We start from the raw sequence: 27,216 nt of genomic DNA on the forward strand, positions 1-27,216 counted from the left end.
CTTCGAACTATAACCTGGCCTTGTTCCCCCCTCCCCCTCCCCAGGTCTCCCTTTTTTCCTCTTCCTTCCTTCTTCCAGAGCGGATTTTCCTCCTTCCTCCCCCCCCCCCTCCCCTAAGACCCTGCACCCCATACTTGCCTCTTTCCTTCCCACGTCCCTCCCTACCTGGCCGTCTTCAGCGCGCCCCCCGCTCATCTCCCCCATCTCTTCCCCTCCCTCCCTTCTTCAGGTCTCCCTCATCTCCTAGCGCCTGGCAGATCCTCTGTCTTGATCATCGTCAGTGTGTCACATCAGTGTTGTGTTTAGTGCTGTTTCTCCTGTGCGTCAAGAGGTGTGATTTTAATTGTGTACTGCCTTGAGGTTCGCCGTCAGTGTTTGTTATGGGCTACACCATCCGTCGATACCTTTCATGCTCCAGTCATACTGTGCCTTGTGTTCTTTTAATTGTCGCAGTGTGTGGCTTTTTGTGTGTGCTCCTTTTAAACAGTTTTAACAGTTTTTTTTATCTCCATTTTACGGTCACCCCGTTTTTTGTCCATTGCCTTCCATGATGTTCCCCCTTTTTTATATCTATGTTCACCATATTCTCTCCTTTGTATATTTTTCACTGTCTTCTGTTGTTTGTTCTATGTCTTTCGGCTGAAGAGCAGCGCATATGCTGCTGCCATCCCGCCCCCATGGGGAAGTGAAATACAATAAAGAAAGAAAAAAAAAAGACAGAGAATCAGATGCGTCAGCAGTCGCAGCATGTTGACGTTACCTGAAAAGGCGCTTTTAGTGAAGCTGTATTATCAGAATGGGGAATGTGATAGTTCAGCGTTACGATCCTGTCGCCGTAGGAAGGGGCTTCGAGCGGGTAAACGTCCGTTGAAAAATGCAGCTGTGGCAAGAATGATTTAGAAGTTCGAAGCCACGGGTTGTTTAGACGATAGACCCCGTAGTGGCCGACCGAGCACAAGGCGTAATGCTGCTGAGACAGTTCAGGAAGAAATGGAGACCGTCTGTGCACGGGGAAGTCAGCGCTCGTGCAGTCGCACGTCGCACCGGCATTCCGTACACTACTGTTTGGTTGGTACTTAGGCGTACCCACCGATGCTATCCGTACAAAATCCGTCGGCATCGTGAATTGTTACCTGGCGATTTAGTAAAGCGGAGGGCATTTGCGGTGTGGGCGTTTCAAAAGATGGCGGAAGATGACGATTGGTTGAGTAACGTGTTGTGAACCGACGAAGCTCATTTCACGCTCCGAGGCTCTGTCAACGCCCACAACTGCAGAATTTGGGCTACCGAAAATCCCAGAACTGTCGTGGAAACTCCATTGCACGACGAAAAAGTCACAGTATGGGTAGGATTTACCACGTCTACCGTTATCGGGCCTTTTTTCTTCGAGGAAATGCGTGATTCTGGTTTTGTAACTGCTACCGTGACGGGTGAGAGGTACGCCGATATGTTACAGAATCGCATCATCCCCAGCCTGGCTGATAAACACCTGCTGGAACGTACGATGTTTATGCAGGATGGCGCTCCACCCCATATTGCTAGACGCGTGAAAGATCTCTTGCGCGCGTCATTGGGTGATGATCGTGTGCTCAGCCGCCACTTTCGTCACGCTTGGCCTCCCAGGTCCCCAGACCTCAGTCCGTGCGATTATTGGCTTTGATCGACCGACATCTCTAGGGATGCTGAAAGACAACATCCGACGCCAATGCCTCACCATAACTCCGGACATGCTTTACAGTTGGATTTACCACATTATTCCTCGACTACAGCTATTGTTGAGCAATGATGGAGGACATATTGAGCATTTCCTGTAAAGAACATCATATTTGCTTTGTCTTACTCTGTTATGCTAATTATTGCTATTCTGATCTGATCAAGCGCCATATGTCGGACATTTTTGGTTCTAATAAAACCCCATGTCATTACAAGCATGTGTCTCAATTTGCACCTCTCTATCTACATTATTGCGTGATTTATTCAGTTTTCAAATTTACACTGACTTTTTGATCACCCAGTATATTCTGACTGAAGTGAGAAATGAAAATATGTACCAATCCTGGGACTGGATTGGACTGAGGAGGGAGGCGTACTAGCATATTCCATGTAGTTGTGCAAATCGACTGTGCCGGGATGTCATAGTGGTTAGTGCATCTGCTTTGTGACTGGTAGTGCTAGGTTCGAATCCCGACCTTGGTACGAATATTCTTTCGTCACTTCAGTCTGCGTATATACATAATAAATGAGACATGATAAGGTCTGGTTGGTTGGTTGGCTTGGGGAAGGAGACCAGACAGCGTGGTCATCGGTCTCATCGGATTACGGAAGGATTGGGAAGGAAGTCGGCCGTGCCCTTTCAGAGGAACCATCCCGGAATTTGCCTGGAGTGATTTAGGGAAATCACGGAAAACCTAAAGCAGGATGGCCGGACGCGGGATTGAACCGTCGTCCTCCCGAATGCGAGTTCAGTGTCTAACCATGATAAGGTCTCTGGAACCATGTAGTCTCATTTGATAAAAGCACCGATGCCTAGTTTTCAGCCAGAGTCTACTGGTTTGTTCGATGCTGAGGTACTATTCCAATAGAGTTGGAGAGCCTCTGCAATGCTGTTCCAGTTTAGGGGGGATAACTAGTGGGCTGGAGAGTGGATAAGAGTTTGGACTGAAGTGGGAGGCGTGCTAGGGTAGTTCAATCTGCCTAGTCAGCAGAAGACCCAGGTTTGAATCCCGGCCTTGGTACAAATTTTCCTTTGGCGCATCAGTCTGAGTATGTACGTGACAAAAGTAGATGCTACACTGTTGTATTTGACCACGAATGGTACCCGTGCCCTGTTCGCTGTACATTGCAGTATCAGACACGGTCAGAGAAGTGCAGTTAAGAATTCATGAGGCAGAGTTAAATGAAGTCGAACTTGGGCAAACTGTTGGTACACCTGTGGTGGGTGCTTCCACAGCCTGGGAAGCCGAACTGTTGTGCATCAAGAGGCATGGTATTGAACAGTTATACTGCACACAGCAAAAGTGGGAAACCTCGTGTGCTGAGACACGAGGTGGACGAAAGTGTGTATTGAGTGAGTGTGTCATCACACTCAAGAGCCCTGTCAGTCCCGAAACAACGCAAAGGGGGCTCCACAAGCAGGGAGAGCTGGAACTCCAAAAGCACTCATTGGTTACTGAAATGCCAGTACCAAGAGAATGCGTTGCCAAAGGTATAACAAGCTGGAGTAAGGAACTGTGGAAGAAACTCTTTAGTCGTCTCTAGCACTTCCTTCCCCAAAGATATTGATAGTATCTGACTCGCAAAGCGTTCTTAAAAACATTCAGTACAGTCGGTGGAACAAAACAACCAACAGTTACATCTTGGATGTGATATCTGAATATATTCGCAGCACACGCACGGGCCGGACGATCCATTTGTTGTGGGTACCTTCCCACTCTGGTATCGTCTATAATGATGAAGTTGATGCATTAGCCAAACAAGCGGCAACCTTAGGCACCAGACCGAGCGAGATGGCGCAGTGGTTAGACACTGGACTCGCATTCGGGAGGACGACGGTTCAATCCCGCGTCCGGCCATCCTGATTTCGGTTTTCCGTGATTTCCCTAAATCGCTCCAGGCAAATGCCGGGATGGTTCCTTTCAAAGGGCACGGCCGACTTCCTCCCCCTTCCTTCCCTAATCCGATGAGACCGATGACCTCGCTGTCTGGTCTCCTTCCCCAAACCATCCAACCAACCTTAGGCACCGTCCTGGATCTGCACCTTCCTTGTACAGACTACTTACGTGAAGTCAAGGATCACGCAAGACTACAATGGCAGGAAATGTGGAACGTTTCTCAACAGACAAAAGGCGGTTATTACGCAGTGCTACAACCTCGGATTCCTTCACAGCCGTGGTGCATGAGGACACATGTGGACTGATCCACGATTTCTACCATCATAAGACTCCACTTCAATCATGCCTCTTTCCCACAACATCTACATCGAATCAACGTTTACAGTTCACCAGCATGTGAGTGTGATCCTGAGTCGGAAGCTGATGTCAACCACATCTTATTTATGAGCCCCAAATTTGACCGTTCAAGGATCATGCAAGACTACAATGGCAGGAAATGTGGAACGTTTCTCAACAGACAAAAGGCGGTTATTACGCAGTGCTACAACCTCGGATTCCTTCACAGCCGTGGTGCATGAGGACACATCTGGACCGATCCACGCTTTCTACCGTCATAAGACTCCACTTCAATCATGCCTCTTTCCCACAACATCTACATCGGATCAACGTCTACAGTTCACCAGCATGTGAGTGTGATCCTGAGTCGGAAGCTGATGTCCACCACATCTTATTTATGTGCCCCAAATTTGACCGTGAACGGTTGGTCTTTCTGAAGACATTGCTGAGTATGGGCTACCATCTTCCTCAATCAGCTTCTTCTCTTTTGTGTACTAAAGCCATTCGTCTACACAAAGTGATAGTTACCTTTATCAAGATTACTGGTTACAATCTGTAGGTTTTAATGGTGTACGTGAATTATAAATATGCCTCGCTGATGAAGATATTTCAGAATTGGTGTGAATTGTAAGTCAAGACACTTTTAATTATTTTCCAATTCAATTCAATTCAATATTTAAAACATTATGTACAAAACTGTAACGGTTAAGCTTTTTATTCTTGTAAATATGCATCTCTGTATTTGTTTATTCAATTATGTGTACATTGTCACTGTGTGTTGCCGATGGCTAAATTGAGTCCACACTAAAAGGCCAAATAATAAAAAAAAGTGCTGTTGCACACTGTTTCCAACTTGCGTCCCAATCGTGAAACATGGCAGGGATTCAGTGATAATTGTGGCAGCCGAATCGTGATATTGTGTGACGCCCTTGTTACTCTCCAAGGCAGCATTATTGGCCAGGATTAACTGACAATTTTGACTGATGGGGTCCATCCTATGGTACAGTGTTTGTTCCCGAATAGTGAAGCTGTGTTCCAAGACACACCGTCCACGACTGGTTCGCATCTGCCCTGGCCACGACAATCACCGGGACGATCTACACTCCTGGAAATTGAAAAAAGAACACATTGACACCGGTGTGCCAGACCCACCATACTTGCTCCGGACACTGCGAGAGGGCTGTACAAGCAATGATCACAGGCACGGCACAGCGGACACACCAGGAACCGCGGTGTTGGCCGTCGAATGGCGCTAGCTGCGCAGCATTTGTGCACCGCCGCCGTCAGTGTCAGCCAGTTTGCCGTGGCATACGGAGCTCCATCGCAGTCTTTAACACTGGTAGCATGCCGCGACAGCGTGGACGTGAACCGTATGTGCAGTTGACGGACTTTGAGCGAGGGCGTATAGTGGGCATGCGGGAGGCCGGGTGGACGTACCGCCGAATTGCTCAACACGTGGGGCGTGAGGTCTCCACAGTACATCGATGTTGTCGCCAGTGGTCGGCGGAAGGTGCACGTGCCCGTCGACCTGGGACCGGACCGCAGCGACGCACGGATACACGCCAAGACCGTAGGATCCTACGCAGTGCCGTAGGGGACCGCACCGCCACTTCCCAGCAAATTAGGGACACTGTTGCTCCTGGGGTATCGGCGAGTACCATTCGCAACCGTCTCCATGAAGCTGGGCTACGGTCCCGCACACCGTTAGGCCGTCTTCCGCTCACGCCCCAACATCGTGCAGCCCGCCTCCAGTGGTGTCGCGACAGGCGTGAATGGAGGGACGAATGGAGACGTGTCGCCTTCAGCGATGAGAGTCGCTTCTGCCTTGGTGCCAATGATGGTCGTATGCGTGTTTGGCGCCGTGCAGGTGAGCGCCACAATCAGGACTGCATACGACCGAGGCACACAGGGCCAACACCCGGCATCATGGTGTGGGGAGCGATCTCCTACACTGGCCGTACACCACTGGTGATCGTCGAGGGGACACTGAATAGTGCACGGTACATCCAAACCGTCATCGAACCCAACGTTCTACCATTCCTAGACCGGCAAGGGAACTTGCTGTTCCAACAGGACAATGCACGTCCGCATGTATCCCGTGCCACCCAACGTGCTCTAGAAGGTGTAAGTCAACTACCCTGGCCAGCAAGATCTCCGGATCTGTCCCCCATTGAGCATGTTTGGGACTGGATGAAGCGTCGTCTCACGCGGTCTGCACGTCCAGCACGAACGCTGGTCCAACTGAGGCGCCAGGTGGAAATGGCATGGCAAGCCGTTCCACAGGACTACATCCAGCATCTCTACGATCGTCTCCATGGGAGAATAGCAGCCTGCATTGCTGCGAAAGGTGGATATACACTGTACTAGTGCCGACATTGTGCATGCTCTGTTGCCTGTGTCTATGTGCCTGTGGTTCTGTCAGTGTGACCATGTGATGTATCTGACCCCAGGAATGTGTCAATAAAGTTTCCCCTTCCTGAGACAATGAATTCACGGTGTTCTTATTTCAATTTCCAGGAGTGTATTATCGATATCCACCTCTACCATCGTTACCTGAAGTTACAAACTGTTTGGCAGAAAATGTAACATACGATTCCCTTAAGAACGGCTCAGGGTTTGTATTCGTCCACTCCGAGATGAATGGAAGGTGTTTTGAATGCGAACGAATTTCCAACACCGTACTAGACATGGCAATATGTTGTATTTTTTCTGTTTCCATATTTTCGTGCATCCCCTTCTAATGGTACTTGTATTACGTCACCATTACGGCACCTCACTCAACCTCTCGATGCCAACAATATTCTACTGTGTTTCTGTAAAATAGTTAACATATTTCTGTGACAACATTCAGATTTGATTTCATGCGTCCTCTTGGGTAAAATATTCCGGAGGTAAAATAGTCCCCCATTCGGATCTCCGGGCGGGGACTACTCAGGAGGACGTCGTTATCAGGAGAAAGAAAACTGGCGTTCTACGGATCGGAGCGTGGAATGTCAGATCCCTTAATCGGGCAGGTAGGTTAGAAAATTTAAAAAGGGAAATGGATAGGTTAAAGTTAGATATAGTGGGAATTAGTGAAGTTCGGTGGCAGGAGGAACAAGACTTTTGGTCAGGTGATTACAGGGTTATAAATACAAAATCATATAGGGGTAATGCAGGAGTAGGTTTAATAATGAATAAAAAAATAGGAGTGCGGGTTAGCTACTACAAACAGCATAGTGAACGCATTATTGTGGCCAAGATAGACACAAAGCCCATGCCTACTACAGTAGTACAAGTTTATATGCCAACTACCTCTGCAGATGATGAAGAAATAGATGAAATGTATGACGAGATAAAAGAAATTATTCAGGTAGTGAAAGGAGACGAAAATTTAATAGTCATGGGTGACTGGAATTCGTCAGTAGGAATAGGGAGAGAAGGAAACATAGTAGGTGAATATGGATTGGGGGGAAGGAATGAAAGAGGAAGCCGCCTTGTAGAATTTTGCACAGAGCATAACTTAATCATAGCCAACACTTAATTCAAGAATCATAAAAGAAGGTTGTATACCTGGAAGAATCCTGGAGATACTAAAAGGTATCAGATAGATTATATAATGGTAAGACAGAGATTTAGAAACCAGGTTTTAAATTGTAAGACATTTCCTGGGGCAGATGTGGATTCTGACCACAATCTATTGGTTATGAACTGCAGATTGAAACTGAAGAAACTGCAAAAAGGTGGGAATTTAAGGAGATGGGACCTGGATAAACTGAAAGAACCAGATTTTGGAGAGTTTCAGGGAGAGCATAAGTGAACAATTGACAGGAATGGGGGAAAGAAATACAGTAGAAGAAGAATGGGTAGCTCTGAGGGATGAAGTAGTGAAGGCAGCAGAGGATCAAGTAGGTAAAAAGACGAGGGCTAATAGAAATCCATGGGTAACAGAAGAAATATTGAATTTAATTGATGAAAGGAGAAAATATAAAAATGCAGTAAATGAAGCAGGCAAAAAGGAATACAAACGTCTCAAAAATGATATCGACAGGAAGTGCAAAATGGCTAAGCAGGGATGGCTAGAGGACAAATGTAAGGATGTAGAGGCTTGTCTCACTAGGCGTAAGATAGATACTGCCTACAGGAAAAGTAAAGAGACCTTTGGAGAGAAGAGAACCACTTGTATGAATATCAAGAGCTCAGATGGCAACCCAGTTCTAAGCAAAGAAGGGAAGGCAGAAAGGTGGAAGGAGTATATAGAGGGTCTATACAAGGGCGATGTACTTGAGGACAATATTATGGAAATGGAAGAGGATGTAGACGAAGACGAAATGGGAGATACGATACTGCGTGAAGAGTTTGACAGAGCACTGAAAGACCTGAGTCGAAACAAGGCCCCGGGAGTAGACGACATTCCATTTGAACTACTGATGGCCTCGGGAGAGCCAGTCATGACAAAACTCTACCATCTGGTGAGCACGATGTATGAGACAGGCGAAATACCCTCAGACTTCAAGAAGAATATAATAATTCCAATCCCAAAGAAAGCAGGTGTTGACAGATGTGAAAATTACCGAACTATCAGTTTAATAAGTCACAGCTGCAAAATCCTAACGAGAATTCTTTACAGCCGAATGGAAAAACTGGTAGAAGCCGACCTCGGGGAAGATCAGTTTGGATTCCGTAGAAATGTTGGAACACGTGAGGCAATACTGACCTTACGACTTATTTTAGAAGAAAGATTAAGAAAAGGCAAACCTACGTTTCTAGCATTTGTAGACTTAGAGAAAGCTTTTGACAATGTTAACTGGAATACTCTCTTTCAAATTCTGAAGGTGGCAGGGGTAAAATACAGGGAGCGAAAGGCTATTTACAGTTTGTACAGAAACCAGATGGCAGTTATAAGAGTCGAGGGGCATGAAAGGGAAGCAGTGGTTGGGAAAGGAGTAAGACAGGGTTGTAGCCTCTCCCCGATGTTATTCAATCTGTATATTGAGCAAGCAGTAAAGGAAACAAAAGAAAAATTCGGAGTAGGTATTAAAATTCATGGAGAAGAAGTAAAAACTTTGAGGTTCGCCGATGATATTGTAATTCTGTCAGAGACAGCAAAGGACTTGGAAGAGCAGTTGAACGGAATGGACAGTGTCTTGAAAGGAGGATATAAGATGAACATCAACAAAAGCAAAACGAGGATAATGGAATGTAGTCAAATTAAGTCGGGTGATGCTGAGGGAATTAGATTAGGAAATGAGACACTTAAAGTAGTAAAGGAGTTTTGCTATTTAGGGAGTAAAATAACCGATGATGGTCGAAATAGAGAGGATATAAAATGTAGACTGGCAATGGTAAGGAAAGCGTTTCTCAAGAAGAGGAATTTGTTAACATCGAGTATAGATTTAAGTGTCAGGAAGTCGTTTCTGAAAGTATTTGTATGGAATGTAGCCATGTATGGAAGTGAAACATGGACGATAACTAGTTTGGACAAGAAGAGAATAGACGCTTTCGAAATGTGGTGCTACAGAAGAATGCTGAAGATAAGGTGGGTAGATCACATAACTAATGAGGAGGTATTGAATAGGATTGGGGAGAAGAGAAGTTTGTGGCACAACTTGACTAGAAGAAGGGATCGGTTGGTAGGACATGTTTTGAGACATCAAGGGATCACAAATTTAGCATTGGAGGGCAGTGTGGAGGGTAAAAATCGTAGAGGGAGACCAAGAGATGAATACACTAAGCAGATTCAGAAGGATGTAGGTTGCAGTAGATACTGGGAGATGAAGAAGCTTGCACAGGATAGAGTAGCATGGAGAGCTGCATCAAACCAGTCTCAGGACTGAAGACCACAACAACAACAACAATGTAGAGGTACTTCGATACATCGATATGTATATATTACAACGATATTATGTGTATTCTTTCTTTTGTCACTATGGTCTTTGACGTACTTGTAACTCTGATTTTTGGGCGCGTAGGCGGTTATTAGAGAGTCAAGCTTTGGTCGTCATGTTAAAAAGACGCAAATTGTTGTCAGTTTATGAAATGTGAACTTTAACAGTGAGGAAGATATTTTCATCTACATCTACAACCATTTTCCGCAAGCCACCTGACGGTGTGTGGCGGAGGGTACCTTGAGTACCTCTACCGGTTCTCCCTTCTATTCGAGTCTCATATTGTTGGTGGAAAGAAGGATTGTCGGTATGCCTCTGTGTGGGGTCTAATCTCTCTGATTTTATCCTCACGGTCTCTTCGCGAGGTATACGTAGGAGGGAGCAATATACTGCTTGACTCTTCGGTGAAGGTGTGTTCTCGAAACTTCAACAAAAGCCCGTACCGAGCTACTGAGCGTCTCTCCTGCAGAGTCTTCCACTGGAGTTTATCTATCATCTCCGCAACGCTTTCGCGATTACTAAATGATCCTGTAACGAAGCGCGCTGCTCTCCGTTGGATCTTCTCTCTCTCTTCTATCAACCCTATCTGGTACGGATCCCACACTGCTGAGCAGTATTCAAGCAGTGGGCGGACAAGCGTACTGTGACCTACTTCCTTTGTTTTCGGATTGCATTTTCTTAGGATTCTTCAAAAAAAAATGGTTCAAATGGCTCTGAGCACTATGGGACTTAACTACTGAGGTCATCAGTCCCCTAGAACGTAGAACTACTTAAACCTAACTAACCTAAGGGCATCACACACATCCATACCCGAGGCAGGATTCGAACCTGCGACCGTAGCGGTCACGCGGTTCCAAACTGACGCGCTTAGAACCGCACGGCTACACCGGCCGGCAGGATTCTTCCAATGAATTTTATATTGTGAAGTGATGTTTTGGAACGAGTTACGTGATATTGCAACAAAAGTAATAAAAAAGAGTGTAACTTAAATTCGGAGTGCTGATTACTTTTTTACATCACCACTGTCCTAACTTGCAAAAGTTTAATCTTCAAGAATGGTTTATGAAACACATCTATAAAACTTTTGAATATCGCAGAATAAAACCTAGGCCTCTTTGCATCCGAGCTTGGAATCATCACCACCTAGATTTTCGACGATTGAGCCACGAGTTCACAACGAGACCAGCGTGGGAAACACGAAAAGATGAGTGCCTAGTTTATCCATTATTTCAAGAAATGACTTTATTAACTGTACTCTAGTGACACCTGCCACATAATGTAACTTTGTTGTTGCCCGAAAATGCAGTATTTAGCAGCGTGAGCAACACTACAATCACAATTAATTTTTGACCTTTGTTGTGGTAGGGTTGTCAGACCCTCTATGTCGCAGCATAAGCACACTCCGTTTGTCTACGGTGTCTTTTATAGCCCTTACCCACGTGCCTGTTTTCCGTTTGTCTATGGTGTCTTTTATAGCCCTTTTTCCACGTGCCTGTTTTTAGCTGTCTTCTACTATCTCAACTGGGACTGACTTATAGTCGTTTTTTAACTTCTCTCTGTCTTCGTGTTCTAAAGTTTCGACTTGGGCGTGTACGACCTCCAGTTATTTCTTGCGCCCTAAAAACAAAACAAAACCAACTTAGAATTAAACTTATGAGCATCGTCAGTAATAGATAAAGAAGGTGGAAGGTGTAACACAGAACGCCGCGCGGGATTAGCCGAGCGGTCGAAGCGCTGCAGTCATGGACTGTGCGGCTGGTCGTGGCGGAGGTTCGAGTCTTCCCTCGGGCATGGGTGTGTGTGTTTGTCCTTAGGATACTTTAGGTCAAGTAGTGTGTAAGCTTAGGGACTGATGACCTTGGCAGTTGAGTCCCGTAAGATTTCAGACACATTTGAACATTTTTTTATAACACAGAACGAGGATTAGGGCGTTAAAAAATGGTTCAAATGGCTCTGAGCACTATGGGACTTAACATCTATGGTCATCAGTCCCCTAGAACTTAGAACTACTTAAACCTAACTAACCTAAGGACAGCACACAACACCCAGTCATCACGAGGCAGAGAAAATCCCTGACCCCACCAGGAATCGAACCCAGGAACCCGGGCGTGGGAAGCGGCGAAGGCTTCTTTAGGAGTCTGTTTTGACCACTGGAAAATCGCTGAGGCAATAGCAGCACGGCTGGTGAATGTGCGGCCACGGAGAGTGTCTTTCATTGTTGGAAAAAGCCAAAAGTCACTAGGAGCCAGGTCAGGTGAGTAGGGAGCATGAGGAATCACTTCAAAGTTGTTATCACGAAGAAACTGTTGCGTAACGTTAGCTCGATGTGGGGGTGCGTTGTCTCGGTGAAACAGCACACGCGCAGCCCTTCCCGGACGTTTTTGTTGCATTGCAGGAAGGAATTTGTTCTTCAAAACATTTTATTAGGATGCACCGGTTACCGTAGTGCCCTTTGGAACGCAATGGGTAAGGATTACGCCCTCGCTGTCCCAGAACGTGGACACCATAATTTTTTAGCACTGGCGGTTACCCGAAATTTTTTTGGTGGCGGTGAATCTGTGTGCTTCCATTGAGCTGACTGGCGCTTCGTTTCTGGATTGAAAAATGGCATCCACGTCTCATCCATTGTCACAACCGACGAAAAGAAAGTCCCATTCGTGCTGTCGTCGCGCGTCAACATTGCTGGGCAACATGCCACACGGGCAGCCGTGTGGTCGTCCGTCAGCATTCGTGGCACCCACCTGGATGACACTTTTCGCATTTTCAGGTCGTCGTGCAGGATTGTGTGCACAGAAACCACAGAAATGCCAACTCTGGAGGCGAACTGTTCAACAGTCATTCGGCGATCCCCCAAAACAATTCTGTCCACTTTCTTGATCGTGTCGTCAGACCGGCTCGTGCGAGCCCGAGGTTGTTTCGGTTTGTCATCACACGATGTTCTGCCTTCATTAAACTGTCGCACCCACGAACGCACTTTCGACACATCCGTAACTCCATCACCACGTGTCTCCTTCAACTGTCGATGAATTTCAATTGGTTTCACACCACGCAAATTCCGAAAACGAATGATTGCACGCTGTTCAAGTAAGGAAAACGTCGCCATTTTAAGTATTTAAAACAGTTCTCATTCTCGCCGCTGACGGTGAAATTCCATCTGCCGTACAGTGCTGCCATCTCTGGGACGTATTGACAATGAACGCGGCCTCATTTTAAAACAATGCGCATTTTTCTATCTCTTTCCAGTCCGGAGAAAAGAAATCGGAGGCCTTAGAACTTGAATGCACCTCGTACAATGAAGCGCCAAAGAAACTGGTATAGGCTTGCGCAGATACGGAGATATGTAAACAGGCAGAACACAGCGCTGCAGTCGGCAACGCCTATATAACACAACAAGTGTGTGGCGCAGTTGTTAGATCTGCTGCTACAATGACAAGTTACCAAGATTTAAGTGAGTTTGAACGCCGTGTTATAGTCGGCGCACGATCGGTGGGACACAGTATCTCCGAGGCAGCGACGAAATGAGAATTTTCCCATACAACCATTTCACTAGTGTACTATGAATATCAGGAGTCTGGTAAAACATCAGATCTCCGACATCGCTGCGGCCGAAAAAAGATCCTGCAACAACGGACCCGACGATGACTGAAGAGAACTGTTCAACGTGACAGACGTGCAACCCTTCCGCAAATTGTTGCAGATTTCAGTGCTGAGCCATCAACATGTGTCAGGGTGCGAACCATTGGACGAAACATCACGTAGGCTTTCGGAGCCGAAGGATGACTCGTGTGTCCTTGTTGACTTGTCGATTATAATTATCCGGGCTGTTATGCCGTGGTCGGTTGATGAATTCTGTGTCGATTCCCAACGTTTCGTCTCCGACTGCGGGAGACATCTTCAAGGGGTTCCGTAGCTCGATGGAAGGTCCAACACACCCACTGGCTCGCTACTGACTGCCGCCGAATTCCGTGTCCGCGCGCTCCCGCGCCGCGGCGTGACGTCACGTGTTTTGAAAACGTCAGTGCAATTGGCCGCTGTCCGTCGCCGTCGATCGCCGTTGCCATCACCCAGTAGTGGGCGGGTGGTACACATCTTCTTCAACACCGGCATCCATATACCGTTTAATTTCACACCCTCCTCCTTATGGTTGAAATTATTTGGGTCTTTAGCGATTTCGATTGCCTCCCTGTAGAGCCTTTCGTAATATCCGCTTGTGGCCGCTAGTACTTGCGTCTCCTCGAAACGAATATGGTGGTTCCCTGGCTGGAAAGCATGCTCCGCAACAGCTGATCCTTCCGTTTCTCCTCTTCTGCAATTTCTCTTATGCTCTTCCGAACGTTTAGAAACAGTTCTTTCAGTGGTACCCACATAAACATCACCACAGCTGCATGGGATCCTATACACTCCAGCTTTTTCCAGTGGTTTGCGAGCGTCCTTGGCAGGCTTAAGGTATTCCTGTATCTTCCTGGTGGGCTTGTAAATTAAACGGCATCTCGACGCCTGTGTTGAAGAAGATGTGTACCACCCGCCCACTACTGGGTGATGGCAACGGCGATCGACGGCGACGGACAGCGGCCAGTTGCACTGACGTTTTCAAAACACGTGACGTCACGCCGCGGCGTGGGAGCGCGCGGACACGGAATGTTGCGGCAGTCAGTAGCGAGCCAGTGGGTGTGTTGGACCTTCCATTGAGCTACGGACCCCCTTGAAGATGTCTCCCGCAGTCGGAGACGAAACGTTCGGAATTGACACAGAGTTCATCAACCGACCTGCCGGCCGCGGTGGTCTAGCGGTTCAGGCGCTCAGTCCGGAATCGCGCGACTACTACGGTCGCAGTTCGAATCCTGCCTCGGGCATGGATGTGTGTGATGTCCTTAAGTTAGTTAGGTTTAAGTAGTTCTAAGTTCTGCGGGACTGATGACCACAGATGTTAAGTCCCATAGTGCTCAGAGCCATTTGAACCATTTGAGGCAATCATCAACCGACCACGGCATAACAGCCCAGATAATTATAATGGACATGATAATTCCGGCCGTGAAAGTCTACATTTTAGTATCCTTGTTGACTGCACCACACAAAGCTATACGCCTCGCATGGGCCCGCGAACACCGGCATTGGACTGCTGATGACTGGAAACATGTTTCCTGGTCGGACGAGTCTCGTTTCAAATTGTATCGAGCGGATGGACGTGTACGGGTATGGAGACAACCTCATGAATTCATGTTCAATCTGGTGGAGGCTCTGCAGTCCTATGGGGCATGTGCGGTTGGAGTGATATGGTAGCCGTGACACGTCTAGATACGACTCTGACAGGTGACATGCACCTAAGCATCCTGTCTGATCCCATGCATCCAGTCGTGTCCTTTGTGCATTCCGACGGACGTGGGCAATTCCAGCAGGACAATGCGACACCCCACACGTCCGGAATTGCTACAGAGTGGCTCCACGAACACTCTTCTGAGTTTAAACTTTTCCGCTGGCCAGCATACTCCCCAGACATGAACATTATTGAGGATATCTGGGACACTTTGCAACGTGCTGTTCAGAAGATCTCCACTCCCTCGTCCTCTTACGGATTTATGGACAGCCCTGTAAGATTCATGGTGTCAGTTCCCTCCAGCACTACTTCAGACGCTAGTCGAGTCCGTGTCACATCGTATTGCAGCACTTCTGCGTGCTTGTGGGGGCCCTACACGATATTAGGCAGGTGTACCAGTTTCTTTTGGCCAACGGCCTTGCCGCAGTGGTAACGCCGGTTCCCGTCAGATCACCGAATTTAAGCGCTGCTGGGCTGGGCTAGCAGTCGGATGGGTGACCATCCGGTCTGCCGAGCGCTGTTGGCAAGCGGGGTGCACTCAGCCCCTGTGAGGCAAACTGAGGAGCTACTCGGCTGAGGAGTAGCGGCTGCGGTCTCGGAAACTGACATACGGCTAGCAGAGCGGTGTGCTGACCACGTGACCCTCCGTATCGACATCCAGTGACGCCTATGGGCTGAGGACGACACGGCGGCCGGTCGGTAACTTTGGACCTTCGTGGACTGTGCGGGAGGAGTTTAGTTTAGTTTTAGTACCAGTTTCTTTGGCTTTTCAGTGTATTTATGTGGAGTGTAACTTTCTTTGTATGTGTGATTACTTTTTTCTCCAGTGTGTGAAGCCAGCTGGTACAGAATTTCTATTTACTTTTTGCAGAAGTTCAATTCAGTTAATCCTTTTATGTGTACAGAAGGAAAACTCCATACTGTTAGCTTACCAAATAACATCTCTGGTTGTGATCTTTAGTTCTAAAAAAGTACAGTTATTCTACATGAACAACAACATCTGAATAGCTTCGAGAATGAGATTTTTCACTCTGCAGCGGAGTGTGCGCTGATATGAAATTTCCTGGCACATTAAAACTGTGTGCCGGACTGAGACTCGAAGTCGGGACCTTTGCCTTTCGCGAACAAGTTATCTACCAACTCAGCTACCCGAGCACGACTCACGCCCCGTCCTCACAGCTTTACTTCTGCCAGTCCCTCGTCCCCTACCTTCCAAACTTTACAGTTGTGCTTGGGTGGCTCAGTTGGTAGAGCACTTGCCCGCGAAAGCCAAAGGTCCTGAGTTCGAGTCTCGGTCCGGCACAGAGTTTTAATCTGCCAGGAAGTTTCAACATCTGAATAGTTTAATCCGTGACTGTATACAGGGTGTTACAAAAAGGTACGGCCAAACTTTCAAGAAACATTCCTCACACACAAATAAAGGAAAAGTTTATGTGGACATGTGTCCTGAAAGGCTTAATTTCCATGTTAGAGCTCATTTTAGTTTCGTCAGTATGTACTGTACTTCCTCGATTCACCGCCAGTTGGCGCAATTGAAGGAAGGTAATGTTGACTTGGGTGCTTGTGTTGACATGCGACTCATTGCTCTACAGTACTAGCATCGAGCACATCAGCACGTAGCATCAACAGGTTAGTGTTCATCACGAACGTGGTTTTGCAGTCAATGCAGTGTTTACAAATGCGGAGTTGGCAGATGCCCATTTGATGTACGGATTAGCACGGGGCAATAGCCGTGGCGCGGTACGTTTGTATCGAGACAAATTTCCAGAACGAAGGAAGACGTTCGAAGCAATTGATCGGCATCTTAGGGAGCACGGAACATTCCGGCGTATGACTCGCGACTGGGGAAGACCTAGAACGACGAGGACACCTGCAATGGACGAGGCAATTCTTCGTGCAGTTGACGATAACCCTAATGCCAGCGTCAGAGAAGTTGCTGCTGTACAAGGTAACGTTGACCACGCCATTGCGTCGGAAGTGCTACGGGAGAACAAGTTGTTTCCGTACCGTGTACAGCGTGTGCAGGCACTATCAGCAGCTGATTGGCCTCCACGGGTACACTTCTGCAAATGGTTCATCCGACAATGTGTCAATCCTCATTTCAGTGCAAATGTTCTCCTTACGGATGAAGCTTCATTCCAATGTGATCAAATTGTAAATTTTCGCAATCAACATGTGTGGGCTTACGAGAATCCGCACGCAATTGTGCAATCACGTCATCGATATAGATTTTCTGTGAACGTTTGGGCAGGGATTGTCGGTGATGTCTCCATTCGGCCCCACGTTCTTCCACCTACGCTCAATGGAGCACGTTATCACGATTTCATACGGGATACTCTACCTGTGCTGCTAGAACATGTGCCTTTAGAAGTACGATACAACATGTGGTTCGTGCACGATGGAGCTTCTGCACATTTCATTCGAAGTGTTCTTACGCTTCTTAACAACAGATTCGGTGACCGACGGATTGGTAGAGGCGGACCAATTCCGTGGCCTCCACGCTCTCCTGACCTCAACCCTCTCGACTTTCATTTATGGGGACATTTGAAAGCTCTCGTCTACGCAACCCCGGTACCAAATGTAGAGACTCTTCGTGCTCGTATTGTGGACGGCTGTGATACAATACGCCGTTCTCCAGGGCTGCATCAGCGCATCAGGGATTCCGTGCGACGGAGGGTGGATGCACGTATCCTCGCTAACGTAGGCCTTTTTGAACATTTCCTGTAACAAAGTGTTTGAAGTCACGCTGGTACGTTCTGTTGTTGTGTGTTTCCATTCCATGATTAATGTGATTTGAAGAGAAGTAATAAAATGAGCTCTAACATGGATAGTAAGCGTTTCCGGACACATGTCCACATAACATATTTTCTTTCTTTGTGTGTGAGGAATGTTTCCTGAAAGTTTGGCCGTACCTTTTTGTATCACCCTGTATAGAAAACATATCAGTTCCGAAATCATCCCGAGTTTGTTCAGCTTAGAGGTGGGAGGTAAGCTAGAATGTGCCGCCTTTGTTTGGAAAAAAAAAAAAAAATCTGGCGACCGTGCTGCGGAACAGCTGGTGTCGCGCTCCGTGCAGCAGCCCCCACTGACGCTTCATTACTGACTAAGCAGCTGTGACCGGGAGAACAAAGCGGAGGTCCGCCCAGGTCCGAACCGCGGTCCCATATGGCTGTCCGTGCGTGTGCAGTCAGGCGCAGCCGTCGCGCGGGGGTCCGGGGTGATAAATATAGGATCCGCGTCCTGTCGGCGACAGGTGCTGCCGCCACAAGGTGCCAATTGTGGTGGGACTGCGTAGAGGGGGGGGGGGGGGGACACTGTGTTGTGTAGCGGAGGACCGCACGGTACCGAATCAAGGCTACAGGAAATCCCGTGAAATCACATTCTTGCAGCGGTGTACCGTAGGTCTCTAGAAGAGCGTAGCGTTCCAAAGGATTGGAAAAGGGCACAGGTCATGCACGTTTTCAAGAAGCGACGTCGAGCAGATGAGTCGTGTGAAATTACCACCCCTTTTTCGAGAAATATACATTTTTTTCACAGTTCTTCATAGATGTAGCATAGTTCTAGAGTTCTTTGCACAAAATATCAATACTTCTGCAAAATGTAACGAAGAAAACAACAATACTCGAAAAAATTTTCGTATCGAAAACATTCTTTGGCAATTTCCGCAAAATGTAAATAAGTAAAACAGTTCTGAGCACAGTTCTGAACAGAGCTCCAAGATTTCTTTCGAAAATCCAAGTAACATTTTTTTGTGCAGCTAATAGTTTACGAGATAATTGCAATTTAAGGAGAAAATCTTTTCACTTACTGTGAAGTTGGCACCCTTTTTTTCAGGAATATATACTTTTTTCAGAGTTCTTGATAGATATGCCATAGTTCTAGAGTTCTTTGTACAAAATTTCAACAGCTCTGCAGAATTTGGCGAGGAAAACAATATACGAAAAAATGTTCGTATCGAAAACATTCTTCGTCAATTTTCGCAAATTGTAAATAAGTACAACAGTTCTGAGCACAGTTCTGAACAGAACTCCAAGAGTTCTATCGAAAACCCAAGTAACATTTTTTTGTGCAATTAATAGCTTACGAGATAATTGCAATTTAAGGAGAAAATCTTTTCACTTACTGTGAAGTTGGCACCCTTTTTTTTCAGAAATGTATACTTTTTTCAGTGTTCTTGATAGATATGCCATAGTTCTAGAGTTCTTTGTACAAAATTTCAATAGTTCTGCAGAATTTGGCGAGGAAAACAATATTCGAAAAAATTTTCGTATCGAAAACATTCTTCGTCAATTTTCGCAAATTGTAAATAAGTACAACAGTTCTGACCACAGTTATGAGCAGAACTCCAAGAGTTCTATCGAAAACCCGACTAACATTTTTTTGTGCAGCTGATAGTTTACGAGATAATTACAATTTAAGGAGAAAATCTTTTCACTTACTGTGAAGTTGGCACCCTTTTTTTCATAAATGTATATTTTTTTCACTGTTCTTGACAGGTATGCCATAGTTCTAGAGTTCTTTGTAAAAACTTTCAATACTTCTGCAGAATTTAGCGAAGAAAACAACAATATTCGAAAAAATTTTCGTATAGAAAACATTTTTTGTCAATTTTTGCAAAAATTAAACTTGTACAACAGTTCTGAGGACAGTTCTGAACAGAACCCCAAGAGCACTATCGAAAATCCTAATAACATTTTTCTATGCCTATAATAGTTTGTGATAAATTGATTTAATGTGGGACACACTTTCTCTACGGAAAAAATAAATATATTCGTACAACAGTTCTTATGACAGTTCTGGACACCACGTGAAGAGTTCTATCGAAATTCCTAGTCCACAAGACTGAACTCTAGTTTCCTCCGTACCTAAAAAGGGGAAGTGAGTGATACAGGCATCACGTTTGCATGAAGATAATTCGATATATGCTGACACTGTAGATAAACGGAAGCCATCCACCGTAAATTTTACAATAGCGTTAAGTGTGGTATTTTCACAGCGGAAAAGCCGAATGCTTTGTACAACGCTGCAAGAAATGTCCGCCGCTGGTCAATGGTTATATTTTTGTATTGATCAGTACAGTTGGAATCTATGCACAAGTGATTTATTGTGGCAACAGTAATAATTGTATCAGAAGGAAAGGGTTCCTGAATCAGCTATGTTATACAATGTTGTTTTCTTCGCTAAATTCTGCAGAACTATTGAAATTTTGTACAGAGAACTCTATAACTATGACTTATCTATCAAGAACTCTGAAAAACATATATATCTGAAAAAAGGGCGCCAGCTTCACAGTAGGAGCTCTTATGGGGTTCTTAATTAAGTTGCAATTACCTCTTAAACTATCACCTGCACAAAAAAATTCTACTACGATTTTCGATAGAACTCTTCACGTGGTGTCCAGAACTGTCATAAGAACTGTTGTACGAATATATTTATTTTTTCCGTAGACAAAGTGTGTCCCACATTAAATCAATTTATCTCATAAACTATTGTCAACATAGAAAAATGTTGTTGGGATTTTCGATAGAGCTCTTGGGGTTCTGTTCAGAACTGTCCTCAGAACTGTTGTACAAGTTTAATTTTTGCGAAAATTGACAAAAAATGTTTTCGATACGAACATTTTTTCGAATATTGTTGTTTTATTCGCTAAATTCTGCAGAACTATTGAAATTTTGTACAAAGAACTCTAGAACTATGCCATATCTATCAAGAACTCTGAAAAAAATATATATTTCTGAAAAAAAGGGTGCCAACTTCACAGTAAGTGAAAAGATTTTCTCATTAAAATGCAATTATCTCGTAAACTATTAGCTGCACAAAAAAATGTTACTTGGAATTTCGAAAGAACTCTTGGAGCTCTGTTCAGAACTGTGCTCAGAACTCTTGTACTTATTTACATTTTGCGGAAATTGACAAAGAATATTTTCGATACGAAAATTTTTTCGAGTATTGTTGTTTTCGTTGCTAAATTCTGCAGAACTATTGAAATTTTGTACAAAGAACTCTAGAACTATGCTACATCTATCAAGAACTGTGAAAAAAATGTATATTTCTTGAAAAAGGGGTGCTAAACTTCACACAACTGAGCAGATGCGCAGAACTATAGACCTATACCTCTAACGTCGATCAGTTGTAGAATTTTGGAACACGTATTATGTTCGAGTATAATGACTTTTCTGGAGACTAGAAATCTACTCTATACGAATCAGCACGGGTTTCGAAAAAGACGGTCGTGTGAAACCCAGCTCGCGCTATTCGTCCACGAGACACAGAGGGCCGTAGACACGGGTTCCCAGGTAGATGCCGTGTTTCTTGACTTCCGTAAGGTGTTCCATAGAGTTCCCCACAGTCGTTTAAGGAACAAAGTAAGAGCATATGGACTATCAGACCAATAGTGAGATTGGATTGAAGAGTTCCTAGATAACAGAACGCAGCATGTCATTCTCAATGGAGACAAGTCTTCCGGAGTAAGAGTAATTTCAGGTGCGCCGCAGGGGAGTGTCGTAGGACCGTTGCTATTCACAATATACATAAATGACCTTGTGGATGACATCGGAAGTTCACTGACGCTTTTTGCTGATGATGCTGTGGTGTATCGAGAGGTTGTAACAATGGAAAATTGTACTGAAATGCAGGAGGATCTGCAACGAATTGACACATGGTGCAGGGAATGGCAATTGAATCTCAATGTAGACAAGTGTAATGTGCTGCGAATACATAGAAAGAAAGATCCCTTATCATTTAGCTACAATATAGCAGGTCAGCAACTGGAAGCAGTTAATACCATAAATTATCTGGGAGTAAGCATTAGGAGTGATTTAAAATGGAATGATCATATAAAGTTGATCGTCGGTAAAGCAGATGCCAGACTGAGATTCATTGGAAGAATCCTAAGGAAATGCAATCCGAAAACAAAGGAAGTAGGTTACAGTACGCTTGTTCGCCCACTGCTTGAATACTGCTCAGCAGTGTGGGATCCGTACCAGATAGGGTCGATAGAAGAGATAGAGAAGATCCAACGGAGAGCAGCGCGCTTCGTTACAGGATCATTTAGTAATCGCGAAAGCGTTACGGAGATGATGGATAAACTGCAGTGCAAGACTCTGCAGGAGAGACGCTCAGTAGCTCGGTACGGGCTTTTGTCAAAGTTTCGAGAACATACCTTCACCGAAGAGTCAAGCAGTATATTGCTCCCTCCTACTTATATCTCGCGAAGAGACCGTGAGGATAAAATCAGAGAGATTAGAGCCCACACAGAGGCATACCGACAATCCTTGTTTCCACGAACAATACGAGACTGGAATAGAAGGGAGAACAGATAGAGGTACTCAAGGTACCCTCCGCCACACACCGTCAGGTGGCTTGCGGAGTATGGATGTAGATACATAATTTTGGGAAAATCATATAACGTCGATAGAGTCTAAAAACGGAGAGAAATTCTAAACTGTTACACGCTACCAATTACCCTAACCCCAAACCCTAATACCTTAAAGAAACGACTTGCCATGTCCACTCCTGGCGGAAAAAAAAAAAATTCTACACCCTTTTAGAGGTTTGCAATTCAATCGAGCTTTATTGTTGCAATAGTGAGTATGGAGTATATGAAATGATTTCATTTATACAGGGTGAGTCACTAACTATTGCACCAAGAATAAATCCGAAAGTATCACAGGAGCTGAAAAGTTTGTGGGGAAAAAAGTTGCATGAGACAGTGGGGGCCATAATATGACGTAGGTTCTTTGTTGGTATGTGGGGTCGCTTCAGGGATATGAACGTCAACTATGTTTTTTTAAAAGAGATGCTAAGGTTTGGTACTTATTTTCTGATAGCGGATATCGAGACGAATCCAACGATGTGTAACAGTAAGGTCTTTGAAGGTCAACGAAGGTCAACAAGGTGGCATGAACGTCCATTTACAGGAGGTGTTCGAAGTGGTGACCATTCGTATCAGTGCAGTGCTGCAGTCTTCTCATCATGGATTGACTGGTACACCTTGTCACTCCGGCACTTATCGAAGCACATGCTCTGACAATTCTCTCTCTCACTTATCCTCAGGTGTAGTTGGAAAGTCTTTATAAAAATGGTTCTAATGGCTCTGAGCACTACGCGACTTAACATCTGAGGTCATCAGTCCCCCAGAACTTAGAACTGCTTAAACCTAACTAACCTAAGGACATCACACACATCCGTGCCCGAGGCAGGATTCGAACCTGCGACCGTAGCAGCAGCGCCTAGAACCGCTCGGCCACAGCGGCTGGCGAACGTCTTTATAAACAATGTCTTTTACGACTCCCGACAAGAAAAAATCAAATGGTTCAAATGGCTCTGAGCACTATGGGACTCAACTGCTGAGGTCATAAGTCCCCTAGAACTTAGAACTACTTAAACCTAACTAACCTAAGGACATCACACACATCCATGCCCGAGGCAGGATTCGAACCTGCGACCGTAGCGGTCACGCGGTTCCAGACTGTAGCGCCTAGAACCGCTCGGCCACGAGAAAAAAAAAAAAAAAATCCAGAGCCGGCCACGACACATCTCTTCCGCCTCGATTCCAACGATTTGCGATCTGTCTCTGCAACTCATCTCTAGCCATCAGCAAAAAATGTGCCGGACACCCATCATGTTGATACCACATTCTGTTCCTTGTTCCTAAAGGTATGTCTTCCAATAACAGACCTACCGTTTCTTGCACAAATGTGGTGTACTTCCCACCATTAAGATTTCCTTCGATGAAATAGGGACCTATAGTTCTGTCCTCCAGAATCCCACACCATACATTCACTGACCACCGTGTTTGGCGTGCAACTTGTCGCAGCCAAGATTTTTTTTCAGTTGCCCAGTAATGCATGTTGTGCAAATTAACGTTTCTATGGTTCGTGAATGTAACCTCGTCGGTAAATAAAATCAAATTTGTTGTGACTTGGCAAGACAGCCAAGCCACTATGATTGGTAGCCGAAAGGCACGCGTTTAAGCTCACGCAGGCTGGCGTGAAGTCTGGAACAGTTAAAGGAGTTGAGTCTAGTAAAAATAATACGTAGCTGCTGGAATACTTAACTTTAATCCATAATTGGTGAACATCGGTCTGACGGTACATGCATCGCAAGATAAATAGCAATTGATAAAGGCGCCTTCTTAGGTCGTAGCAAATGACGTAGCTGAAGGCTATGCTAACTATCGTCTCGGCAAATGAGAGCGTATTTTGTCAGTGGACCATCGCTAGCAAAGTCGGCTGTACAACTGGGGCGAGTGCTAGGAAGTCTCTCTAGACCTGCCGTGTGGCGGCGCTCGGTCTGCAATCACTGACAGTGGCGACACGCGGGTCCGACGTATACTAGCGGACCGCGGCCGATTTAAAGGCTACCACCTAGCAAGTGTGGTGTCTGGCGGTGACACCACAAAATTAATAAATTTGTCATCCCTCTCAATCTGAAGATGACCCCATCGGCAGAATTTAATGCGACGCATACAATCCGTACCAGTTAATTCTTGGTGGAGACTGATATGGTAGGATGATATTTATGGCGAAGCAGAATATGAACAACACCACGCTGGCTCATGCCAGATTCCCTTGCGATTTGACGCGAACTGACTGTCTGAGACAGCAAAGGACTTGGAAGAGCAGCTGAATGGAATGGACAGTGTCTTGAAAGGGGGATATAAGATGAACATCAACAAAAGCAAAACAAGGATAATGGAATGTAGTCAAATTAAGTCGAGTGATGCTGAGGGAATTAGATTAGGAAATGAGACACTTAAAGTAGTAAAGGAGTTTTGCTATTTGGGGAGCAAACTAACTGATGATGTTCGAAGTAGAGAGGATATAAAATGTAGACTGGCAATGGCAAGGAAAGCGTTTCGAAGAAGAGAAATCTGTTAAGGGGGGGTAGGACATCAAACGGGCCGACTTGGACCAGGAGAGTCACCACAGGACATTTTAATTTCCATTGTCTGTATTTTTACAAATAAATTCATGAAACTTTGTCAGCATCACCAGGAAGTATTCAGGATACACACACATTGCAGTGGAAGTTCGGAAACATAACAAAATAAATTTTTTTATGTGAGAAATTTCATCATTTTTTCCCTTACTAATGGCTGCATTTGTTGCTATAGGTACACTTTTCTTCATAAGTTAGAGAGATTCTTAGATGAATTTTGCGCAGCATACATACCATACTCACAGGTCTAGGAAACTCTACAATTTATTTAATTTATGAAAAAATTAATGAACTATTATATTTTAAACTTCAGGTTTAGAAACAACACAAATTTTATAGTTAATTACCTCAGTTTTTACCACAGTTTTTAATAGATTTGGAAAATTCTAGTACACGTTTAAGTAGGGTTTGTATTCTGTTCAAAATTCATCGAACAATCTCTCTTACTTATGAAGAAAAGTGTACCTACAGCAACAAATTCTGCCATTAGTAAGAGAAAAAATGAAGAAATTCCATATGTAAAAAAAAATAAATTATTTCGTATATTTTCGAACTACCACTGCAATAGTGTGAATTCTGAATCCTTCCTCGTCATGCTGACAACGTTTTATGAATTTATTTGTCAAAGTATAGACAGTGGAAATCAAAATGTTCAGTGGTGCCTCTTCTGCTCCAAGTGGGCCCGTTTGACGTCCTACCCCCCTTAACATCGAGTATAGATTTAAGTGTCAGGAAGTCATTTCTGAAAGTATTTGTATGGAGTGTAGCCATGTATGGAAGTGAAACGTGGACGATAAATAGTTTGGACAAGAAGAGAATAGCTTTCAAACTGTGGTGCTGCAGGAGAATGCTGAATATTAGATGGGCAGATCACATAACTAATGAGGAGGTATTGAACAGAATTGGGGAGAAGAGGAGTTTGTGGCAGAACTTGACAAGAAGAAGGGAGCGTTTGGTAGGGCATGTTCTGAGGCATCAGGGGATCACCAAATTAGTATTGGAGGGCAGCGTGGAGGGTAAAAATCATAGAGGGAAACCAAGAGATGAATACACTAAGCAGATTCAGAAGGATGTAGGTTGCAGTAGGTACTGGGAGATGTAGAAGCTTGCACAGGATAGGGTAGCATGGAGAGCTGCATCAAACCAGTCTCAGGACTGAAGACAACAACAACAACAACAACGACGACGACGACTCAAGGGTCCCGAACGAAGTGGCGAGAGTATTAATTTCCATTTCCTCGTTAGTAACTTTCCTTTCCCGGATACATTTCAGTTGCGTTAAAGATCCACTTGTTCTCATTTTATCATACACATATTTAAATGTGCCACGTGTAGGATGAGTACGTTGAGGATATCTTTCAGCGTGTAAGTCTCTAGCTCTCACTGAATTTCGTGGGCATTGTCCGTAAATGAGAAGCATACCAACTTGTTCTTCGAAGGCATGCATCATTCACATTCGCTTGATTCGACGATACTAGTCTTACCGTTGTTATTAGTGTTGTATTACGAAACCGTCGAATAGTGTTTACCTACTGCAACCTACATCCTTCTGAATCTGCTTAGTGTATTCATCTCTTGGTTTCCCTCTACATGTTTATGGAGTAAGGGGAGTAGCTTATGGAGTGAGGGGAGTAGCTTATGGAGTAAGGGGAGTAGCTATGGAGTAAGGGGAGTAGCTTACAATTGGTTCGCCTCTTACTTTAAGCACAGAAAGCAGAGGGTAATTCTCCGCAATATTGAGAGTGGTAGTGATGTTCAGTCCCAATGGGGCACTGTTAAGTGGGGCGTTCCCCAAGGGTCGGTGCTGGGGCCACTGCTGTTTCTTATTTATATAAATGATATGCCTTCTACGAGGGCAGTTCAATAAGTAATGCAACACATTTTTTTTCTCGGCCAATTTTGGTTGAAAAAACCGGAAATTTCTTGTGGAATATTTTCAAACATTCCCGCTTCGTCTCGTATAGTTTCATTGACTTCCGACAGGTGGCAGCGCTGTACGGAGCTGTTAAAATGGCGTCTGTAACGGATGTGCGTTGCAAACAACGGGCAGTGATCGAGTTTCTTTTGGCGGAAAACCAGGGCATCTCAGATATTGATAGGCGCTTGCAGAATGTCTACGGTGATCTGGCAGTGGACAAAAGCACGG

General features: G+C 45.1%; 1 protein-coding gene and 1 pseudogene across 1 annotated transcript in view; one reads left to right on the forward strand and one right to left on the reverse strand.

Annotated features, from left to right (window-relative positions):
- The window catches only part of LOC126108860 (pancreas transcription factor 1 subunit alpha-like), a gene marked incomplete at its 5' end in the record, with an annotated part of 155,659 nt that overhangs the window by 62,658 nt on the left and 65,785 nt on the right, over positions 1-27,216 (reverse strand). The gene's annotated exons all lie outside the window — the stretch shown is intronic.
- On the forward strand, positions 15,537-15,654 carry LOC126109077 (5S ribosomal RNA; annotated as a pseudogene).

Source organism: Schistocerca cancellata, chromosome 11 (assembly GCF_023864275.1).
Source record: "Schistocerca cancellata isolate TAMUIC-IGC-003103 chromosome 11, iqSchCanc2.1, whole genome shotgun sequence".
Taxonomy (NCBI): Eukaryota; Metazoa; Arthropoda; class Insecta; order Orthoptera; family Acrididae; genus Schistocerca; species Schistocerca cancellata.